This window comes from Nothobranchius furzeri, chromosome 15 (genome assembly GCF_043380555.1).
Source record: "Nothobranchius furzeri strain GRZ-AD chromosome 15, NfurGRZ-RIMD1, whole genome shotgun sequence".
NCBI classification, from domain to species: domain Eukaryota; kingdom Metazoa; phylum Chordata; class Actinopteri; order Cyprinodontiformes; family Nothobranchiidae; genus Nothobranchius; species Nothobranchius furzeri.
Genome location: NC_091755.1, coordinates 60,488,662 through 60,513,012, shown reverse-complemented (window position 1 = coordinate 60,513,012; position 24,351 = coordinate 60,488,662).

The window sequence follows — 24,351 nt, the reverse complement described above, 5'->3', positions numbered from 1 at the left end:
CAGCTATTGTCTGTAACTATAGGCAGATATATCTGTAAGTGTGTGTGCACGTGTCTGTGTATGTGTGTGTGTGTGTTGTATTGTCTGGCCTATTGAGTTGCTTATACAGCACTGTTCCCACCACTTGTGATTCAGTCTTTCACCTGTTTGAGATTATATTGCGTTACTCACTTCATGTGCTGCCATGCGAGTGTGTCTGTCTGTGTTAGTGTCTGTCTTTATGTAGCTGTCTGTCACATCTGCCAATGGGTTTGTTTTCTTTCCTGTACGCTAACGACAGCCATTTGAATGTGTGATAAGTCTGTGTTCCTTGTGAACAGACAGCAAGACTATACAGTGGAAACAAACAGTTTGCCTTGATGTAATAGGTACACGTGCACATGTGTGTGTGTATGAGGTTGTGTGTGTTTGCGTGGTGTCTGTGTCTTCAAAGCAATCTGGTTTTAATGATCGTGGGATTTTGTCCAGCATGTAATTCAGATGGCAAGCTTGAATTTGGATGATTTTCAGAGAAAATCGAAGTGTGTGTGTGTGTGTGTGTGTGTGTGTGTGTGTGTGTGTGTGTTCCTTTTTCCAGCTGAGAAGCTGTTTTTGTCCTGTGGGAAATGGTGTGGTTCTGATGGGTGTTCTGGTGGTTTTGTTAATCTTTGTCGGTTTGTCAGAACCTGAACAAAACTCTGACTTCCAGTTTCTATCACTAATCTGCTCCTCTGTATCAGCCTGATGTAGGTTTAATCTCCAGCTGGTGTGAGATCTATGCTGATCTTGGCCCTCTTTCTCCATACTCAAAACCAGTTGTTACCAGTTTGGGGGTGAAACTTGATGTAGGACTTAAATTTGATGCTCACATCAATTCTGTGATCCGGTCCAGTTTCTTTCACCTGAGACGCCTTGCTAAAATCAAGCATATGCTGTCGAGAGCCCACCTGGAGCGGGTACTGCATGCCTTTGTAATTTCTCGGCTTGACTTCTGCAACTCTCTATATGCAGGGTTGTGTCAGTCAACACTGCGTCGCCTACAGGTTGTGCAGAACAGCGCTGCCAGGTTCCTGACTGGGACCACATCAGTCCAGTTCTGGCCTCCCTGCACTGGCTTCCGATTTCCTATCGCTCACAATTCAAAATACTCGTCTTTGTTTATCATTTCTTCCAGGGTGGTGCTCCCCCCTATCTGGCCACACTCCTGAACAGACATTCCCCATCACGCGCTCTGCGCTCCTCTGACCAAGGCCTGCTCGCTGTCCCTCGGTCTAGGTGTCGTACCCGTGGGGACCGGGCTTTCTCAGTCCTAGCACCGTTACTCTGGAACCAGTTGCCACCCTCAGTTAGGCTGTCCCCTTCTCTGCCAGTCTTTAAGAATCACCTAAAAACACACCTCCTCCGCTTGGCGTTTCCAGAACATGTTTGATTATGGCCCTCTATTATGTTGAATCCATTCCACAGTTTTCATTGGTACTCTCAATCCATCCACTCAATCCAATTGTGTCTCACACATTTGTATTTTACCGGAATGTTTCATCTATCTTGTGATTTCCATTTTGTATTTTGTAATTTGTATTTTGTAATTTGAATTTATTTTATTGTTGATTTATTCAGTATAATTACTTACAACTGTACCATGTTCAGCGCTTTGGGCTTCCTGACAGGGTTGCGGAAGGCGCTTTATAAATAAAGCTTTGATTTGATTGATTGAGATCATATTGTGTGAAATTGTTCATTCAAATCTGTTTGACCAATTTAAGTCATAAAGTTTTCTTTTGACTTAATCATGCTGTAAACATTTACAAATTTGGGTTCTTTGGTGGATCAATCCACCATTAAAACCCCTTAAACTCAACTTTAGCTGTTCTTTATTCAACTGTTGAATTGTGTCCTTATTCTCAGGCTCATAATTATTGCCTTGGACATAATTGCTGCCCCCATTTAGCATTTTAACTCGTTATTCAAGTTTTGACCTGGTTTATAGAAGGGTTAGGGTTATATTCTACAAATTTCACTCTGAGGATTCTTGTTGTGATTTTTCTGTGAAAAACAGAAGAAGTTCTTTAGACTATTGCTGTTTGGCAAAATATGCAAAAGTTGTAAATTTTTTTTTAAATATTTCAGGTTCCAGGGCTGCGCAGTGGCTGTCATGACTCGCGGGAGGTGTTTAACCCAAGACATGCAGAATCAACACGACTACAATAGGTGGGTAAAAAGAAAAGTTCTTTATTTTCTAAGCAGGAACAAAAAGTGCACTGGTAAGTCCAGTGAGGGTGTGCCGTTTGGCGTTAGTCCATATGGTAGTCCACGACGTGTGGGAAAGGAGGGTAGCCAAGGTGAGCGCAGGTGGGATTCAGCGGGCTGAGGCGGGTGAGGCAGCGGAGATAAACGTGCAGGCGTAGAAGAGGATGGGACGTGGTTCTGGAAATCCGGGGTTCAAGCGGCGAGAGAAGTGTGAAGAGTTGAGTGTCCTGAGCAGAGCAAACAACAGAGTTCAGGGGGAAATCCAAAAGGCATAATCCAGAAAAAACAGTCCAAGGTTCAGAGCCAGTAATCCAATGTCAAATATCTAACAAGCAAACGAAGTCGAGAGGCTGGGCTACCTAACAGGTGCAATCATCCGGTGCAGTGAGGTGTCTCCATCCTCCTTTTATACCTGACCTCCAGATTGGAGATTTGGCACACCTGCAGCACCCTCCGCTCCTCACCTGTGGAAGACTGCCTCAGAGATGGTTAATGAGGAGAGTGCTCACCTCGGCTCAGGAACATGACAGTGGCGCAGTGGTTAAGGCTGTTGCCTTGCAGCAAGAAGGTCCTGGGTTCGCTTCCCAGCCTGGGATCTTTCTGCATGGAGTTTGCATGTTCTCCCTGTGCATGCGTGGGTTCTCTCTGGGTACTCCTGCTTCCTCCCACAGTCCAAAAACATGACTGTTAGGTTAATTGGTCTGTCTAAATTGTCCTTGTGTGTGTGTGGTTGTTTGTCCTGTGTGTCTCTGTGTTGTCCTGCGATGAACTGGCTCTCTGTCAGGGCGTACCCCACCTGATTGCCCATTGACCGCTGGAGATAGGCACCAGTCCCCCCGCAACCCTACGTGGACAAAGCGGGTTCAGACAATGGATGGATGGATGGATATTGCAGGTTCCATTGTTTTTGCAATAAATCCCATTAATAAAATTATTTTTGCATATTTTCATTTACATAACCAATGTGGCATTCACCAGGGAGTTTAAAGCCCAAACTTTGCTGACATAAATAAAACAAAAACAGCTGCCAAAACATCTTCATGATCCCTGTGATTTTTGGGAATGCAATCTGTCAACATTGTGCAAAGACCCACATAGTTTCGATGTCCTACAAAAGTGCTCTGGACCAATGGACTCAATATAGATATGATCTGCACGTCCATGCAACATGGACTGTCTGCAAGGAAGTGACACTTTTTGGGATGTGTGTGTGTGTGCCATTATATGTGGTGTGAAACTAACATACAGCATTAAGAAACAAACAAACAAACAAAAAACCATCATACTAACAGTCGTTTGGTGGTCGTAGAACATCCTGGGGACGCTACAGTACCTGGATAAATTCTGTTCTACTAGAAAATCAAACATGACACATTAATGTGTGACAAAAATGCAAAAACAGAAGAAAAAAACTTTTAGGAGGGGATATACATGCATTTTTATTGTATATGTGCGGGGATGTTGCTTTTTTGAGCTCTAAGAAATAAAGAGGACGAAATGAAAATGAATTTAAAATCAGATTGGGTTGCCAACTGGATTGTGTAGTGTGATTTTTGTTTTCTTTTGCAGAAATGAAATAAAAACAAGTAAATCATCTTTTTTTCTTTTCTGCCTGTTATAAAACTAATACTACATCATCATAGCTCAGCCCTGGCTTGAGCCTCATTCTGCGATCATCCATAACACCTGCATGCCCTCCTCCATCTGTACCCTCGTCTGTAGCCCAACTTCAGATTGGAATCAATGCAGCGTTAGAGTGATGGTGTGCTGTGGCTGTGCTTGGGTCATTTTATGGCATGGACATGGAAATAGAGGATCAATCAGAGCCATGATATCTTATTACTAACGTTAATTCAACCAGAGCAGTATAGATCGGTACGTTGGCCCTGCTGAGCCTTGATTTAAGGCAAAGTGGATTTGAGTCTGGATATGACTCTGTGGGTTTGTGTTCATGTTTCTGGGTTTGCATGTTTTTTGGATGGTTACATGTATTAAGTTTGCTTCATAGTATACATAGACTGGATATTTATTCCAGCTGTTGCTCGAACTATTTCAAAAATGTGTTCCTACATTATTTAGAAATAAAATTAGAGGAGATTCATCACCTGTTTGGCCTCCTTCCACTCGAGTCAAAGCCAAACAGCTTCATTTATGACACAAAAACTCTACCATATCTGGAGCTGGTCATCATTCACCCACACCCTGTAGCTGCTGCCTCCTGGGATTACATCCTGGTAAGTAATATTTCTGAGGGATGGGGCTCACCAAAGAGCAGCTGCCCTGATGGCATGTTTAATTCATCCAGCCTGTCACTCAGAGTGGCTTGTTTTGGTCTTTGTTTAATGTCTCTTCTGAAGACCAGCGTGCGAGTTGCTGTGTGTTTCGTTACTATTTTGGTGTTTTTGTCTGCATTTCCATGTCTGTATGTCTCTGTAGTGTGCAAATGAGTTTGTGCATGTGTTTGTGTGGGTGTTTCCTCCCCGGAGAGATGAAAAGCTTACAACCATATGTTGTGCAGCAGTAGGCCACAACAGACATGCAGAGTTCAACAATAAGGATTGCCCAGTGGCTGAGGGCCAGTTGGAGGTTTACTTGGACCACTTGCCTGGTTAGTCATTTGCCAAATTGGGTTTGTGCCTAAAAAAAAGTTAGAGCTTTATTGCTTCTCACTAAGGCCTTAAGTCATTATCTTTGGCTGTGAGTTCTGTCCAGAATTGGCTAATTCAGCTGAGATGTACTCTCAAACAAATCTGGTGAAGAGTGTGGAGTGTCAGACTGCTGAACAGTCCAAAAGCCTGATCATTATTTTTCTTTTCTCCACAATATGATGTAAAATGTGCATTTGTGAATTAAAAGATTTGTTTTTAAACTGCATGTCTTATCTTTGAACATTTTGCAGAAGTGTAGTTATAAAGATATTTGAGTTTGGAGGATTACTAGTGTAATTCAGTACATTATATACTCATGAGAATTTCAGCTTATGTTCAGCTTATAAACCACAAAATGAGAACATGTTTTTATGCCACCAACATGGAAACAATGGTTTAAAGATCAAGTTTACATAGATTTTTTCAGTACATTTCCAGTGGTCTCTTGTAGGAAAGAATGCCTTGTAAACCATTCTACAGGGGAAAAAAAGCTCTGGTGTGCCTGTTTGAGGCTGTAGAATTCAGCTGGAGGAGAAAGTGGCAGCAGGCGGCAGGACTTGGAGTTTTATTTCGTGGACATCTCACCTCTAATTCATAAACAGCAACACAACTCTATCACTGACTCTATTTGTTTTGCAATGTTGATGTTTTATCTCCACAAAAACACAAACATGAAGGAGTTCTGCTGTGTTGTGGAGTTGCTAATGCTAACAGTTAACTCCTGTTAGAGGGGAAGTTCTCTGCTGATTCTTAAACAAACAGCAGCAAGTCTAGATGGGTGAGTCCGTGAATGTTAAGTGACAGTGTGACGTAGATCTGTCAGACCTTTCTGAACCAAACATTTTTCTGTCTATTTTCTATCAGAAAATAATGCAGCCAATAGGGATAGGAGACGGTTTTTTCGTCCAGCCTGCATGTTAAACTCAGACTGATGGACTATTTACAAAAACAATACATAAAAAATGGTTTCTTAGTGCACCTGTTCATTAAGAGCCCCCAAAAAGGGCACTTTCTAAGTTACAAGTATGTTCCAAAAAGGATTTTTGTGCACTTCTTTTGTAATTAATTTGATGAAATGCTTAGTTTCACAAATTTTATTTGAAAAATACATGTTGTGCTGTTTCCCTTTCAAACCTAAAACCTTCTTCCTTGAATTGAATGTAGCTTATGGCTGCTCATATAACATGTTTAAAGTATTTCAAGTGATAAAACTAGATAATTCATTCAGTGGCATTTCATGTGAGACCAGTTAATGTTCCATTTTATTTCATTGGAAAAAGCAGCAACAGGAGCAGTTCAAAAAACAGGGTGGAAGTGAAAGCTGGTAGAGGTAAGACTATTTCCATTTACTATACCACAAAGAACTGTTTCATTTTATGACTGCTGGTAATGTTTGATTGTCAGTCTGTCAACTTAATACCTTTGTAATAGACCAATGGCCGCTTCACCAAAGCCATCTGCCTTTATGGTAGCATCTGACACCAGACCAAAGCAACACTTGCAGAAATCATGATTTAGAAATAACAGTTTAAAAGGCCACTCTGGGCTTTATTTTCAAAGGTATCACTTGCAGTTTTCCTTTAAATGACTGATGGCAGAGTGTTATTTGCATAAGATCTAAACCCTAGCTCTGAAGAGCCACCCCTGTCATAAATTGTTTTCACAATAAACAATAGAAAACGTTGCTGCATAAGAAAAAGAAATGCATTAAAGCATCAAAAAGGTTTACTTTAAAGAAAGTAGACATGATGACAGTTAGTGTGAAACAAAGCATTATAAGTGGAAATGTATAAACTCACATGTTAACTTTATGCAACAAGAAACATTAAAAATGCTCTATTGTAGAGGAATGTGACTGAACCTTTTCAGAAGCACCTGTACATCCCTCAGTCACACAGATATATCTGTATTCTCTTGTGTAATAAAAGAGAGCAATCAATACTGTCACACTGGAAAATCAGAACAAAGTTAGAGACCAAAGTGAAATTGACAGACTGGTGGGGGAGTAACAGGTTTAAAGTTAATTTGCGCTCCCTCTTTCTCATATTGTCTCAAGAAGACTCTCCTCCCCCTTTATAACACACATCCTGCCCTCTTCTCTTTTTTCAGTTTCTTTGTGTCTCTTGCCACGCATGCACATCCTCTCCTTAGAGGTCATTTTAAAGACAAGGTTTGAGCCAATCAAACTGAAGTTGTATAGCCCTAGTTGTGGCTGCCTGATTGAGAGTGACATTGACACGATTACGACAGACAAACTAGATTAAGAACGACGTGGCACTCCCAGCCTTCCTTAGTTTATCTTCTCTTTCTCCACTCTGTTCTCCCTCCTTCATTCCTCAGTGCCATTGTTGACTCTAAACACTGTTTGCTTTTTCTTACAGACTGTGCCCCCTGATGACAGTCTGTAGCTCATCTTGACTCACTTTTCTGTATCAACCTGACTACATTTGCATGTTTCCAGCCAATCAGAATGTTTTTAGGCTGCCTCTTTTAAGCACTTACATGATCAGATTGTCAAACGTTTCCTACTGTTTGGTCAAGTTTTAGTTCTTGTTCTAATTTAGCTACCACAGCTGACCCATGTGTAAAGTGCATTTGTGTAAACAAATGTTTATCAGAATGCTGAGTTAGGCTGTGGGTGCTTGTCAGAAGCTGCCTCTTACCAGGAAACAGTCTTTCTTGAATTCCCTCCCCTTCATTCTGATAGTAGTTACACGTGATGTGTCCAGCAATTCACAACAGTCATTCTGTCAATTCTGACTAACAGTGATGCAGGGAACTGTTCTGTTCTGTCCTGCTGGACCTGACTGCAACCTTTGACACTGTTGACCATCACCTGCTATTGGATAGGCTGAGAGTCTGGGTAGAACTATCAGACACTGCTCTGGAGTGGTTCTCCGCTTATCTGTCTGAACATGCCTTCTCTGTGGCCATCTCCATGTTTCAATCCTCCTCCATCTCCCTCGTTCATGGTGTCCCACAAGGTTCTGTGCTGGGGCCTCTACTTGTCCTTATTTATCTTCTCCCTCTTCGGCACATTCTGAGATCTTGTAAAGGAATTTCCTACCATTTTTATGCAGATGACATCCAACTGTACATCTCCTTTAAGCCCCATGAGATGTCTAAGCTGCAACGGTTACACTCCTGCTTAGACTCTGTTAAACCTGGATGGCTGGAAACTTTCTACAGCTAAATGAAGATAAGACTGTGATCTAGGGGGTGTATGAACTAGTCGACTAGTCGACTTCACGGCTCTGTAGTGACTTTTTATGCCTGTCATCGACTAGTCGCTGTGACGTGATAATGACTGACAAGATGCAGTCCTCCAGCAGGTGATGAGCCCCTGCGTCGGGAGGCGGAGGCGACGCGCTGTGCCAGAGCGTTGATTCTGAAACCGGCGGTAAAACGGACATTTAACCAAACTGTGACCTTTTCCCTCTTGCAATTTTACCTTCCCCTCACCCCCATCCTAACCTTAACCAGTTAGCACATGCAAAGCTCTGATCGTTGATGCGCTCCAGACATCTGCGTCCTGAACACCGCCAAATCAGGTGTCACCACCTCAAAAACTAAACACGCGATCGTTCATGTCGGCTCATTTCCTTTCATGTTTTCTGTCTGTTATTTGTGCCTGATGCGTTTCGCTGCTGCGGAGCGAGGCTCTTCACCTGTTTTGTTCTCCGGTGACGCACCCCCAAGATTCCACTCCGCTCCGCTCTGGCACGAACTCCGCAGCAAAAATGGTCCTGTTGTAGTCGGCCGGTGAGCAGCGGCACTCCGCTGTTTTTGTGGTCGGTAGATATTTTAGAACTGCAGTTCAAAGGTAACTCATAAGGTGAATATATATGAACCCAGGTAGCAGTTTTTCTTTAGGATTGAGAGGAGATGCAGGAAGATAATAAACAGGCAGGACAGAAAAATAGTCAAATAAAAACAAGTTAGTTTTTGTACCTGGTGGTTGCAACAAACAAACACCATTGAAGGTAATCAGAAGTGAGGAACAGAAAATGAAATAATTATTTTGATGTTTAGAGCAGCAGGAAAGGCTGCAGGCGCATCAGTGAGTTTGCGGCCCCTGCGCAGGAGGAGGTGGGAGAGGGCTGAAGTAGGATGCAGAAACTACCGTTGTTAAAAGAGATGTGTTAACTTAGAAAATGTGGGCGCAATTTTAATTGTCAAAAACTCCAGCGAACCTACCGACCCCCCAACTCCCCCCCCCCCCGCGCGCCGCTTCAGGTGTATGACGTCATCAACGACTAGTCGAAGTCGACTCGATTTTCATTACTTGACTGTCGACTTTAAAAAAAATTAAGTCATGCAACCCCTACTGTGATCATCATCTGTGCCCCAGACAAGCTGATTCCCAAAGTCAATAAGCTCTCTTTGCCAGCTTGCTTCTCACATCAAACCCTCTGTCAGGAATCTTGTTGTGACTTTTTACCCAGCTCTCACTCAAGAGTTTACATGTCAGTTCTCTTGTTCACTCTTCCTTCTATCATCTCAGGAACATCGCTAAGCTGAGGCCCAATGTGTTCACATTTCGAACTTGAGATTGCTATCCACACTTTCATCCCAACATGCTTATACTATCACAACTTACTTTTGTCTTGTCTGAGCAAAACCTCCCTGAACCTTACAGGTGGTTCAGAATGCCTCTGCTCAGCTTCAAACAAAATCGTCAAAGCACATCCACATCACCCCGCTTCTCTTCCAGGTTCACTGGCTGCCGGTTAACTTCAGAGTTCATTTTAAGATCCTGGTTTGGGTTTTTAGGGACAATTCATATCTAAACATGTGCAGGTACCTTTTACGTGCAGACAGTTTCATTTGCAATTAGGGATGGGTACCGAATTTGGTACTTTTTAAGGTACAGACCGAATTCCATAGTACCGACCGAGCACCGATTCACGTCATTTCAAACGGTGCCTCGTTTCGGTACCCGTCCATCATAATGAGAACTTGCCAAGACAGCTGCGCATGCGCAAGAGCGTTATGTCGTTGCTCGCTGCGAACCAGTTGTAAACAGAGCAGCATGGTAGAAAGAATGCAGGCTAAAGCTTGGGTCCACTTCACTAAATGTGATGGGTAACTGGGTGAGGATGAAACCAGCGACAACGATCTAAGTGAGACATCCTCATCTTAATCTGCTCCGGTAGGTAAATATAATTAACTTGATATGTTAGCTTCCGTTTCACCAATGGTGCATTCGCTTTCTCCTCGGAACTTTGGATTCCCGACTAGAAGAACATGAACATAAAGTTTGGCTTCACTTTACTAAATGTGACGGGTGAAGACGAAACCAGTGACAACAATCTAAGTGTGAGGCATCATCGTTTTAATCTGCTCCAGCAGCTAAATAAGCTGTTTAAGATAACGTTAGCTTGGTATGTTAGCTTCCATTGCTACCATTGTTATCAGCTAATGGTGCGTTTGGTTTCTCCTCGGAAATTCTAACTTCCCAGTAGGAAAAATCAAATGCAAAAAGATGGCAAAAGGAATGAAGATACACAGTAAATTTAGTTCACAGTAAAGATGCTTGCTTCAGTTTAATTATCAGCTTATAAAACTACAAGGATGATGTTAAAATACAAACTGTTGAATGTTATTTATCGTGATATTTATCAAATATTGTTATATATTAAGAAAAATATATATTTAATTATAAAAGAGAATTAAAATAATAAACACTCAAAAGTATCGAAAATTGGTACCGTTAAGTACTGGTATCGATTCGTAGGTACCGGGAATTAGTACCGGATCGATTCAAATGTCAAAGGTACCCATCCCTATTTTCAATACAATCAATAGTATTCAGTATTCAGATTATAAAATGCTTATAATTAAAATAGTTCTACACAAGGAAACTAACAAATGCATTGAATTTTCACTTCACTACAATCCCCCAATCTCATCAAGCACCATGGGACAGGTGACAGTGGAGAAGAAAAACAATATCAGCAATCAAACATAAACAATAAAGCATCTTAATCTGTCTTGTAGACCACATAATTGAACAGATTTGCTAAAAATGGATGACACACTTTTTTCTTTGGTTAATATCTTAAAATATAAAGGATGACCACAGTAAGATGCAACAGCATGTAAAATAATCTGTAAAAGACAGTGAAGGTTTCCAGCCATACACCCCTCTTTGCAGCTGGTAGCAATACTATTAAAAGTCAAGTCGAATCGCCACTTTTTTTCGTGTTAATGCATGACAAAAATGTTTTATTTTAACCATACATGCCACCTCACTATTTGATTTCCATAAAAATCCTGATATTTCTTCAAATTGAGCACTTTCAATGAAATATGTGCACTGGAGCTTCTTCATCGCATCTGCTTTCCATAAAAGATAAGCGTAACATGTGTAAGAGTGTGTTACTAAGGACTTACTGTATAATCACTACAAACATGAATCAATCAATCAATCAATCAATCAATCAATCAATCAATCAATCTATCTATCTATCTATCTATCTATCTATCTATCTATCTATCTATCTATCTATCTATCTATCTATCTATCTATCTATCTATCATCTATCTATCTATCTATCTATCTATCTATCTATCTATCTATCTATCTATCTATCTATCATCTATCTATCTATCTATCTATCTATCTATCTATCTATCTATCTATCTATCTATCTATCTATCTATCTATCTATCTATCTATCCATCCATCCATCCATCCATCCATCCATCCATCCATCCATCCATCCATCCATCCATCCATCCATCCATCTATCTATCTATCTATCTATCTATCTATCTATCTATCTATCTATCTATCTATCTATCTATCTATCTATCTATCTATCTATCTATCTATCTATCTATCATCTATCTATCTATCTATCTATCTATCTATCTATCATCTATCTATCTATCTATCTATCTATCTATCTATCTATCTATCTATCTATCTATCTATCTATCTATCTATCTATCTCTCTATCTCTCTATCTATCTATCTATCTATCTATCTATCTATCTATCTATCAAACTGTATTTGCATATCACCTTAAACTGCCTTTAAGAGAGTGGAAAGAGTTGAAGAAATTATTGGTTCCTTAAAAGTTGGTGGAATCAGAAATAAAAGCAGAACAAGAAACCAGTATGGTGCTTGGCTTTCACCTTTTTCATACAGAAAACGTTATGGGCCATAATGGCACCTTGGCTCTCCTCCACAGTGGGGTGCAATTCTTTTTATTTACATTTGTATCAGTGAGTAGTCTTGACATTATGCTAAATGCACATTAGTTGCTATTTATTCAGCATGCAATCCAATATTGAATTTATATCAAACATTCTTCTGAGAAACCTTGAAAGCTTCTTGGAGCTGGTCTTCTGGGAAACCTTGAGTATTTACTTGGATACTTCTTTTGCTTCAGTCTGCCTAGCAAGACAATTTAACCTGCCACTCAAGAGCATCTAAGAAACACTTGAGGAAAATAAAACAAAACTCAACCTTCAAACATTCCAGTTCCAAGTCAGTCAATCAATCAATCAATCAATTAAAGCTTTATTTATAAAGCACCTTCTGCAACCCTGTCAGGAAGCCCAAAGCGCTGAACATGGTTCAGTTGAAGGTAAATATATTGAATAAATCAAAAATAAAAGCAATTTAAATTACAAAATACAAATTACAAAATAGGTGAAACATTCTGGTACAGGACAAATGTGTAAAACAATGGATATAGTGAAACAATGAAAACTGTGAAATAAATTCAACATAAAAGAGGGACAAAATCAAACATGTTCTGGAAACGCCAAGCGGAGGAGGTGTGTTTTTAGGCGACTCAAAGACGGGCAGAGATGGGGACAGCCTAACTGAGGGTGGCAACTGCTTCCAGAGTGACGGTGCTAGGACTGAGAAAGCCCGGTCCCCGCGAGTACGACACCTCGAACGAGGGACAGGGAGCAGGCCTTGGTCAGAGGAGCGCAGAGCGCGTGATGGCGAATGTCTGTTCAGGAGTGTGGCTAGATAGGGGGGGACCACCACCCTGGAAGAAATGATAAACAAAGACGAGGATTTTGAATTGTGAGCGATAGCAAACCGGAAGCCAGTGCAGGGAGGCCAGAACCGGACTGATGTGGTCCCGTTCCCTGGTCCCAGTCAGGAACCTGGCTGTGCTGTTCTGCACAACCTGTCGGCAATGCAGTGATGATTGGCACAACCCTGCATAGAGAGAGTTTCAGTAGTCAAGCCTAGAAATAACAAAGGCATACAGTACCCGCTCCAGGTGGGCTCTCGACAGCATATGCTTGATTTTTGCAAGGCGTCTCAGGTGAAAGAAACTTGACCGGATCACAGAATTGATGTGAGCATCAAATTTAAGTCCAGCATCAAGTTTCACCCCCAAACTGGTAACAACTGGTTTTGAGTATGGAGAAAGAGGGCCAAGATCAACATAACGATCCACATTCCTGCTGCTGGGGTGAAAAACAATGAGCTCTGTCTTTCCCTCATTCAGATGTAGAACGTTGGCCATTAGCCAAGACTTCACCTCGTTAAGACAGGACACAAAGGACTCGATAGAGTGACCTTTCTCCTGACACAATGGAGAGTAAATCTGGCAATCGTCAGCATAGAGATGGAATGATTGGCCATGTTTACGAAAGATTGACCCCAGAGGAAGCAGATAAATGGCAAACAAAAGAGGACCAAGGATCGATCCCTGTGGGACCCCCCCAGCGGAGCCCCTCCCAAGATGAAAAACATCACCCAGTTTAACGCAGAATGTTCTGTTGTGGAGATATGATCTAAACCAGTCCAGAGCAGACCCTTTGATCAGGTCCAGGGTGTGACCCATCGTTCCAAGCGATCGACTAGAATTGCGTGGTCAACTGTGTCAAAGGCTGCTGTCAGGTCTAACAACAGTAGCACCACAGATGTACCCTGATCTAGTGATAGATAGATATCATTTAAGACCCTCAGTAGAGCCGACTCTGTACTATGGCCAGACCTGAACCCTGATTGGAAAACCTCAAACAGATCAGAGTCAGCTAAATGTGAGACCAGCTGCTGATAAACGACTTTCTCCAGCAGTTTAGATGTAAAAGGCAGGGTAGAGATGGGCCTGTAATTTTCTATCACAGAGACGTCAGCACCAGGTTTCTTCAGGGCCGGCCGAATAACTGCTGCTTTCAAAGCAGCTGGGACCACACCTGTGCTGAGGCTCCCATTGATAATCTGACCAAGTGATGGGCCAAGACACGGAAAGGCAGCCTTCCAGAGACGAGGCGGCAGAACGTCAAGTGGAGAGCCAGATGGCTTCTGTCTTGCAACAAGCTTACTCAGCTCAGAGTATGAAACAGTACTGAGGGAGCTCAGGGTGGGTGGTGATGGAGGAACCGGAACTGGGTCAACAGAGTTACCAGAAATAGCTGCTCTAATGCCTGATACTTTATGAACAAAGAATCTGTGAAAATCTTCAGAGTATCCAGCAGCTGTAGGAGACATGGAGCTAGGCTCTTGATACACCAGAACAGAATTAAGTGTTTTGTAGAGAATCTTGGGATTCTTAGTTTGTTTCGATGATGTCTGCAAAATAGGCCGTTCTGGCAGCCCTCGCACATCCTGATAAGCAACCAGAGATGCTCTGAACAACTCACGCGAGACCTGCAGGCCATCCTTTTTCCACTTTCTCTCAGAGGCTCTACACGCCTGCCTACAAGCCCGTGTGACATCAGATAGCCAAGGCTCCCTCCTAGGCCTAGACTTGCAAAGCTTGAGAGGAGCAACCACATCCAGGACATGATTACAAAGTAAATCAAATAGTTGTGAATAGTGATCAATGTTAGATGGATCCGGGTTAAAGGTCTCTAACCTTACAGACATACAGTCCACAAACATTGAAATAGTTTCTGCATCTAGGGCTCTGAACCTAGTAGCTGGAGCTTCACACACAGGGACAGGACATGGCAACGTAACATCACAGAGTATAGGAGAGTGGTCCGAGAACACAGGAGGCAAAGTCACAAGGTTCATGACAGGGAGACCAAAAGAGAGAACCAGGTCCAGGGTGTGACCCCTGGCATGAGTTGGGGATGATACCCAATGAGTTAGATTGAATGAATCTAGCAAATTAAAAAAACCTTTAGCAAGCACATTGTCAGGACAGCAGATATGGATGTTAAAATCACCAAAAAATAGGACATAGTCATATTTTAGGATGCAGTCTGCCACAAGACCACAGAAATCATTAAGGAAGTTAGAGTCAGTCTTTGGAGGCCGATAAATCAGCACAACGAGCAGGCGGGGGGAGATGCACAGTTCAAATAAGCACAGTTCAAAGGAAGAAGATGACATGGTGGGTGCAAGCTGTTTACAAGGAAAGCTGGATTTAAAAACAACAACCAGCCCTCTACCTCTGCCCCGTGATCTGGGGATATTAAAACAGGAGCAGCCAGGTGGTACCAGCTCCAGCAGGGCGCTTGAGTCACCAAACGGGATCCATGACTCACAGATGCAGAGAAAACCAAAGTCAGGCTGAATAAAAAAGTCACAAAGAATAAAAGTTTTGTTCAGCACAGACCTGGCATTGACCAGACCAAACCGGGTCTGCGGTGGGGCTGCGGCACCGAGATTGCGCACGGGCCCAGTCCCCTCTAACTCTGTGCCCGTAACCAAGTGCAGATTCTCCCAGTAAACCCCAGTCTGGCGAGGTCTTTGAGCCGATCGGCCGTGGTGCGGTGCCAGTTCACCCTCAGAGCCGGCCAAGTTCCCTAGGCAGGGCGCAGAGTAATCCATGAGACATCTCAGAACCACCGGGTCAGAAGCTGTGCCGAATCGGACCAGCCGCTTCTTCAGGGATCCAGCCCGACGTCTCATGCGCCGACTACCTCTCTTTCCCCGTCTTCTCCGATGCTTCCATCTCGAGCTGGGGTGGACAGAGGGCCGACACATCACGGCTTGGGGGGAGAGAGCACATGGGCAGTCCAACCAGCAGCACCATCCGTGAGGTTCCCAGCGAGATTTCCAGCTCGTGCAACCCGCTACATCAACGGGAGGACGAAGCCTCAGCAGCACAGCTTGATCGTATGTCACCAGGGAATCCACACCATTCAAAAAAGTCATCAGAGACAACAAAAATGCATAAAAGCCAATGAAACGCCAATAAAAGCCAGTAAAAAGCAAGGTACCACTGCATAAAGAGGACGAGCAGCTCGCAGCATGCACCCGCGCGAGCGCTATCTCACTCTCTATCTCAAGGGTCCTATTTAAATGTTGAGTCCAACATCATATAATGCAAATGCTTATCAAAAATACACCAGTGGCTAATGAAAATAACCGGTTAAAATAATTACATTACAGTTGTGCATGTTCTCAGAATTGTTGTCATTACCATTGCATGTGTGTGTGTGTGTGTGTGTGTGTGTGTGTGTGTGTGTGTGTGTGTGTGTGGGTGGGTGGGTGGGTGTGCGTGCATGCTTTTGTGTGTGAGAGCATGAATTCTGCTATGAGCAACTAAAGACAATTGCCTTGGTCTGATCTAATAAGTGTTCATCTCATTTCTGAGCTTTCTCCTCACCTCCTCTAAACTTTGTTAGTATCGGTGGCCAGATTAGCTTAATGAAGTCTCAGGGAAGTCTCTTTCCTTTTAGACGTCTCTCTACTGCACACACCCATTCTGTGCCTCTGGAGCGATGTGGTGGTAGGACTTTTTAAAAACAACCCTAACAAAATAGAAGAAAAAAACAGGAAGCCAAACTCTGTGTTGCATCAGAGGAAGTCAGTGTTTGCAACATGGCCTTGGATGCAGCAAGCTTTCTTTTGAGTGACATTGATCGTGTGGCAATTGACCCCTGATCTCTCACTCTTCTAGCTGCCCCCAAGGGACCAAACCAATATGTGTCATCGGCCTCTCCCAATCTAATCACAGTTACACATAATACCACTGAGTGCTATTAACTTACCATCAGAGGAAAGCTAATTTATGGCGTGCATACACACACAGCTTTGTATTGACACATCACAAAGAAATATGCACACAGTTTTGGGTGGAAATCTCTCCTGATCTGGAGGAAAAACAAAAGCAGTGGCTGAGAAAGAAAAATGAGGACATTTGATACCATTTCATTGAGATTAAGACTCTTGATTGTACTGTACATCAGGATATTTTAGTTCCCCAAAACAGCCTCTGTTGATTTGTTTTAATGTCAAGTCAGTGTAGGTATCAGCTTTGGAAACAGCATTCCCTTCATGGCTGTGTTCATCCTAAACACATAATGTGTGTTTTTATTGCCTAATTTTGAGTCAGTAATCTCTCTCGATGTTCTGAGGTGTCTCCATTAGTGATTGCATCAACTGAACTAGTTTTAGTTCCCCTTCAGGGACCAAGTGGAAGGAGCCCATTCTGTTTCTCCTCAGCCATCCATCTGGAACTGGTCAATACGGAATGATTGACTGTGTTTATGTGGTACATAAATGCTTCCCTGATGTGAAGGTCTGTTTCTTAATTTATTAAAAAAGGTATGATCTGGCTTCATACTACTTAGGGTTCAATCTTTTGCCCGGGAGACTAGAGCACTCTTGTGTTTAGACCTGTGTGAGTGTGTAGTGATAAAGTTACTTTCATCCCGGCCAATCCCTTGAGGTAGAAGTCATCGTGGGCTTGCACCCTGCTCTAGACCTTCTTTGATAATCTTCTTTAATTGGTCTGAGTCGCAGTCTCTCGAGAAACCTAATTAAAGAAGGTGTTGAAGGGGAAAATAACAAATAGTTGTGGTTGTATGCTTGTATGGTTATGTGTGCTAATGACAGAATCTGTGTAAATTTGTGTGAGGCCATGTTTCACAGAAGTTGTAGTTTGTTTTATGAAAACATGACCATCTATTTTCATGCAATATATCAAGTATTTAAATGAAAAAAGAAAAAAAAGATTGACCTCTGTTTTATAGCTTATACAGTTTGCCTAATTAGTAATGGTTGTCAACAGTATTACAAAACAAATTGTTAGAATTTGAGCCAAGTGCAAGTATGTATCTTTGTTTAGAAAATGTGTAATGTATGTGAATTTCTTTACAAATAAGTAAAACTTTTAAAATTTTCATTTGAAGTTGGAACTGAAATGAGTAAATATTCACTACTGGGAAAAATAAAAGAATTAATTACAAGATCACTATGGTGAGAAACAATGGCATTATTGTCAACTTTACAAAGAAAAAGCATTTTTGCAGTATTGTAGGATTTCACATGATCTCTCAGAAATATGTGTTTGTGTTGTTTATGTTTATGTTTATTCATTTAGCAGACGCTTTTATCCAAAGCGACTTACAATTTATAACCTATAGGGCATGTTGTGATCTGTGGGGGAAACCGGAGTACCCGGAGGAAACCCACTTATGCATGGGGAGAACACGCAACTCCACGCAGAAAGGCTGCAGCCGAGTTTCGAACCTGCAACCTTCGTGCTGCGAGGCAACAGTGCTAACCACTGCGCACCATGCAGTGTGTTGTGACTCCAAACTACTCATATGTTACAAACTGAAGCTCATATCTGTAAAATCAGCCATTTTTTGTGTGTGCCATGTTTGATTAGCAATTGTGATCATGTTGAATCCAATTGAGTCTAAAAGTTAGTTAATTGTTGATGTACATCTATCGATTGCTTTCTGGAAGTTCACGTAGGGTTGATCTTGAAATTTAAAAACAAAGCTTTATTAGACATCTTACACAACCAGTCTGCACTCAGACTATGTGTTGGGGATGACTCATCTACTACCATGCCAAGGTTTAGCAAAATTTGGGTACAACTGACTGAGTTGCACACATTTTGGTGTTTGTTAGGGTCATTCATCCTCAGTGGCAATCTTGAATTGGGTATTCTTTGGATTGGCCCAGAACTGGATTTCCCTTTTAGCCCAGAATTGGGCTCCCCTCTTGGCCCAGTTCCAGGCACCCCTCTCAGCTCAGAACTGGATTGCCATTTAGGTCTAGATCTGGGCTCCCTCCTATCATGGGCTCAGGACAACATAACAGTGTAGTATAGCGAGACAGGGCACCAGAAGGAGATCGCTGAGGAAAAAAGTCAGGGCACCCAAGTGAGGCGCTGCACCTTTTTGTCATGACAGCTTGCTCAATTTGTTGTCTTCTTCTTCTACTTCTTCCCCTCCCTCATTTCCTTTTTCCATCAGTGGCCATCTCCATTTACCTATTGAGCTGTTCTGTCATTGATCCACCCATCGACTGGCCCTCTGATCCATCCTCCATCTGTCTACCACTGACAGACTTTTAATTGATGAGCGAGCAGGTCAAATTAAGCAATTAGGCCAAGTGGTGGAAAAAGAGAAAGAGCATGTCTTTTTCAGGTAGACACGGAGTGAGGGTGGTGGGCGGGAAGGAGGAGGAGACGAGATACAAACAGGGAAAATAGAGTGAGAGTGAGGATGTTGTGAAGGATAATGAATGCGGGAGGCATAGGCAGATGCAGAATGTTTACGCTTTTTCATTTTGGGATTTGAATGAATTTTTCATAGCTATTCATACAAAATCCATCAATATTTCACCTGGGGAGAGTGAAGGAGAAAGGGAGCGAGAGCAGGAGAAAAAAGGATCCTCATGGAATGAGTTGTCATGAAAGTCCATTGAAGCAAACAGTCACTGGAGAAGAAGAGTGAAGACAGAAGGAGGAGGGATGGAGGGATGTTTATGCCGAGGACACAAACACCTAGATGGGATAGCGGTGTGTGTGTGTGTGTGGGGGGGGGGGAGGGGTGAGGAAGGGATGAGAAAGGTGGGGGGTGGGGGGGGCAACAACGTAACTGTCTGGGTGAGAATGAGAACGACGGCTGGTGTGGTATCTGTCGGAAGGTGTGTATGTATGTGTGTGTGTGTGTGTGTGTGTGTGTGTGTGTGTGTGTGTGTGTGTGTGTGTGTTTGTGTTGTGTAGTCTGAGACAAAGCCATATCCAGCACCCCTCTAACAGCAACAGCAGGAGTGGGGTTGTGCTAATTTTCACTTTGTCAAACCCCATTATGTGAGAAGAACATCTGATCCTCCTCATTAGCATACAGTCGGTCCAGACACCTGCAAAGGGAGTTCTGGTGTCTTATTGCTTTTATCCAATGGAGCAGAGACAGGAGCTGTGAGATGTGAGATCTGGAATCAACCAGTGGCTTTCTCTTTTTGCTCACTTGCTGTTCCTATTCCGTATAACACTTTCCAAAAGCCAAATTCTGCCTTAGTTTTATATATTCCCAGAAAAAAATGCTTTTTATCTCTGGATTTCTATCCCTTCTTGAATTTAAAATGACAAGTGTAGAACTCAGACCTGATCTACTGATCAGAGACCAGGCATGACCCCCGCAGCCTCCCAGTGAACTCTGTCCTCAGCAGACCGGACCATTAAATCTACCTCTGGGGAGGTCATGGTGGATGTCATTTGCATTAATTTATGCCGCAAGGCGGGCCAGTCATCTGTCTACAGGTAGTCAATTAAATATCTAATGAAGTGTGGAGGAATTTGAATAATGTAGAAGTATTGATTGGCTTAGTTGGAGGTGGGGGCTGAGGGCGGGTGGATGAAGGCTGTTTCTAAATCAGTAGATAGGAGGTGGAAATGAACCACCAAATATCTGTCTTTCTGTGGAAACGCCTTTTACATTACACACTTATGTTAGAGAGGAAGTACCTATAAGGAGATGCGAAAGTGAGATTGCAAAAACAATTTAAACATATCCAAGAAAGAGATTGGTCACTAGTTTGAGTGCTTCGGTTTTTGGTTCCAATAATCCAGACCAAGAGTAACAATTGCCACTTCTTGCAGTCTGTGCTCACACTGAATGATTCAAGAATGACTGATTTATTGTTCAGTGCAATAATAATTACATAATAAATACAAACATTGTCAGTGTGCCCCAGGGCAGCTGTGGCTACATCGCAGCTCATCACCATCAGTGTGTGAATGTGTGTGTGAGTGGATGAATGATACACTGTAGTGTAAAGCGCTTTGGAGTGCTTACTCTGAGAAGCGCTATACAAGTGCGGGCCATTTATCATTTATCATAAATACAAAAATAATTCAGGTTTTAGTGCATGTGATGTAGATGAAGGTAAAACTTTGGATACAGAACAGAACAATATTGTGTGCCTCAAAGCAGACCTCACTATTTACAACCAGCACGTTCACTCAAGCTTTCACTACCTTAGTCTTGATTACAAATCTTGCTTTCAAGTCGAAATGGACATCCAGATTTTATCTGCCTTTAGGCTTTGGTTCCTATCTTTAGGAAGGAACATGTTGCATGTGACAATAACAAACATTTGGTCGGATTTTATTGTTTGTACTTATGGACAGCAGCAGCTCAGGAGGTAGAGCGGGTTGTCCAGTTATCAGAAGGTTGCAGGTTTGATCCCACCAGAGAATGCTGCTGTTGTGTCCTTGGTGTAAGACACTTAACTCGCTTTTGCCTGCTGGTGGTGGTCAGACAGACTGGTGGTGCCTGTGTATGGCAGGCCTCGACTCTGACAGTGCGCCCTAGGTCAGCTGTGGCTACACTGTGGCTCATCATCACCAGTGTGTGAATGTGTGTGTCAATGGGTGGAGGACTGACAATGCTGTGAAGCGCCTTGGGGGGTTGTAAAATCCAAAGAAGGCACTTTACAAATACAGGTCATTTACTTATTGATGGTAGATCAGGAAAATTCCTGCAAAGACCATCAGCTTTGGATGTTTTGATGTTTCACTTTTGTAACCCTGCTGATTTAGCCTCTGTATTGGCCCTAATCTAATGAATGTTGTGCTTAAATGAGTAAAATGTAAATGTAATTCAGATTTTAACTGTTGGGTGGCAGTCCACTGAAACACCTGTGTAGCTACCTACTTTTACTTGGTTTCCGGTTAGCATGCTGAGCAAGCACTAAGATCAGGACAGAAGGCAAATCTTTTATTAAAAAAAAAAAAGATTTAAGAACAAATTCAATCTAGAATATAATGTATTCTTACTTACAGTATGTAAACCAGGCTGGTGAAAAGTTGTAGAACCACGTTGAAACTTGGACCAGAATCTTTTGAAACCTTATTTTTGCTTTAAACTAGTCAGAAGGGCATTTATAAATGGACCGCGATAGCTATTCACAGCAAATACTCTTTTCTCTGATTTGTGTTCTTTAGGAGATGTCTATTAACCATGAGGTACTGGTTTAGTACAGACTCTATCTGCAGTTCTGGAGTATAACTTTGTGTTGATAGGTAATTAGCCTAATTTTATGCTTTTACTGTAAAATCAGCGGTGCAAAAAGCCAGTACGACAATTACACTTTGTTTTGGCATCCATGTCAATAAACAAGAGCATAAAGTATCAATTTTTTTTGTTTGTTTTTCCATCCATCTGTCCGTCCATCCATTGTTTTGCTTTTACATGAAAGCATTGCTGTGAAAATATATCTAAAGATTATAACAAGATTTATTCGTTCAAATCAAACAATCACAAAATCTGTTTTGCAGACGTGCACAATCGTTTAGAAGAATTAGGGATGTTAACAGCAATCATTGCTTCTGGCTTTTGTTTATGCAATTTTGCTCACACATACAATATTTATTCAAAACCAGTACAAATACAAGTGGATTATAACTGTTAATGAGTTGTAATCAAAATAAATACATGTACAAACATCTCAGTGCAGGCTCCTTTTGTTTTTATCTTTTTGCACATAGTCACAGCTGTTTCTGCACACCTTTTCACCCAACTTTGCCTTTCTTAGCCCTAATTAGTTAAGTGTAAAATAACAGTGGCATCACTCCAGAACAACACAAACATATTGCCCTGAACATCTGCTAAAATCATTTTTCACACATTTGTTTTCCCCTTTTCTCTCATTGTAAGCTGCTAATTGTATACCTAACCCTTTGGCTCGGTGCCAGCACAAATGCTTGAGCTAAAATGACCATGACTAGAGATGTGTCTGTGTTTGTGTTGCTTCATGGTGGCTTAAACACAACCTTGGTGAATGGCAGTGTAAGTGAAACCAACAGAGATGTATTGAGATTATTGCGATTTTGCTTTTGCAGAGTCTCATGTGGGTCCCTAGATCGTTTGAGTTTCTCTGAATGAAGACGCAGGTTATCAAAAATCATTGCCATGGAAAATGAACAGATAAGAATCAGCATGACACAGCAGATAATGGTCTGATCCAGCCCAGAAGAGGGTGATAACACTAGTAACTGTTTCCCTGACACAACAAAGACAAGACGAGGTCAATAAGGTGACACTAAAGAACCAGCTTTATACTTTTAACTATTTTTTTTTAAATCTCAAAAACAGAAATTAATCCTAGTTATTTGTTATCTGTCATAGAATCAATTTTGGTTACTAATGGAGTGTAAATGGTTTAGACTCTGGGAACGCTTTTTCTGCTGTAGAGTCCAGTTTGAGGTGAAATGGATAAAGGTATCATGTGATTGCCTCAAACAAAAAAATAAAAAAGACTTGGGATTTGTAAAAGACTGAATGAATTGTAGGCTTCTTTTAGGGTAATTCAGTTTAATCGCATAAACATCTCCTACAAGAAAGTTCTGCATGTGAGTTTTGGGAGAAATAAAATAATTTATTTACAAGCTTTATACCTAAAAATCAGGAATCTCTGATAATTAGTCCCTTAGACGAACATGTTTCTGGTAATTTCTCATATTAATGCAATGTATGGCATTTAACAATCAGCACTTGCTTTTAAAATAAAATGATTCCATTTTACATAATGTAATGTAAATCTGATGTTTTAGCAAACAAATAATCATTTATGTTTTAGAATAACATCTTATTGGAGGATGAGTGTTTTGAATTGGTTTTTATTCTGACTGTTTTTAAATTCTGAGGATGGGAGGGAATGTGGGTATGCGGGGCCTTTTTAATTTGTTAAGCACTTTGAGTTGCATGCATTGTATGATTAAGTGCTATATAACTAAAGTTTGATTTTTGATTAGATTTTGAATCATGTTTCATTCGTGCATAAACGCTCGAGGTATGAATGATTGCAGAAGAACATGAAATATGGATGTATTTATTTATTTGTTTTCTTTTGGAGTGTCAGCAGAAAATGATTAAATAAAAAATAATTTTCTTTAATTTCCCTCAGTGGGGAAACGTTAGTTTAGCAGCAGCAGAGCAGATTTAAAAACAGGAAATAAAATTCACAAGAAGAATTAAGGATAAAAAAAAGGCTCGACAGTGAATGAAAAAAATATATGTAAAAAAGTTTTAAAAATTGAATAGAATTAAGCACATAAAAAAATACTGTTCAATAGCATGTAGCAGAATATTTACAGGGAGTGAGGACCGATGGAAAACTGTGCAAACAAATGAGTGCAAATAGAACAACAGGAAATTGTGAAAATAACAGAAACTGTGCAGCAAATGGATAAGTGTGAGAAATCAAATTCTTATAAAATCCATAGCTGCAGCTTTTCTCAGTGTGTTTGGTGAACACGTGTGCTGAGTTTGAGTCAGACAGGTTAACTGATGAGCA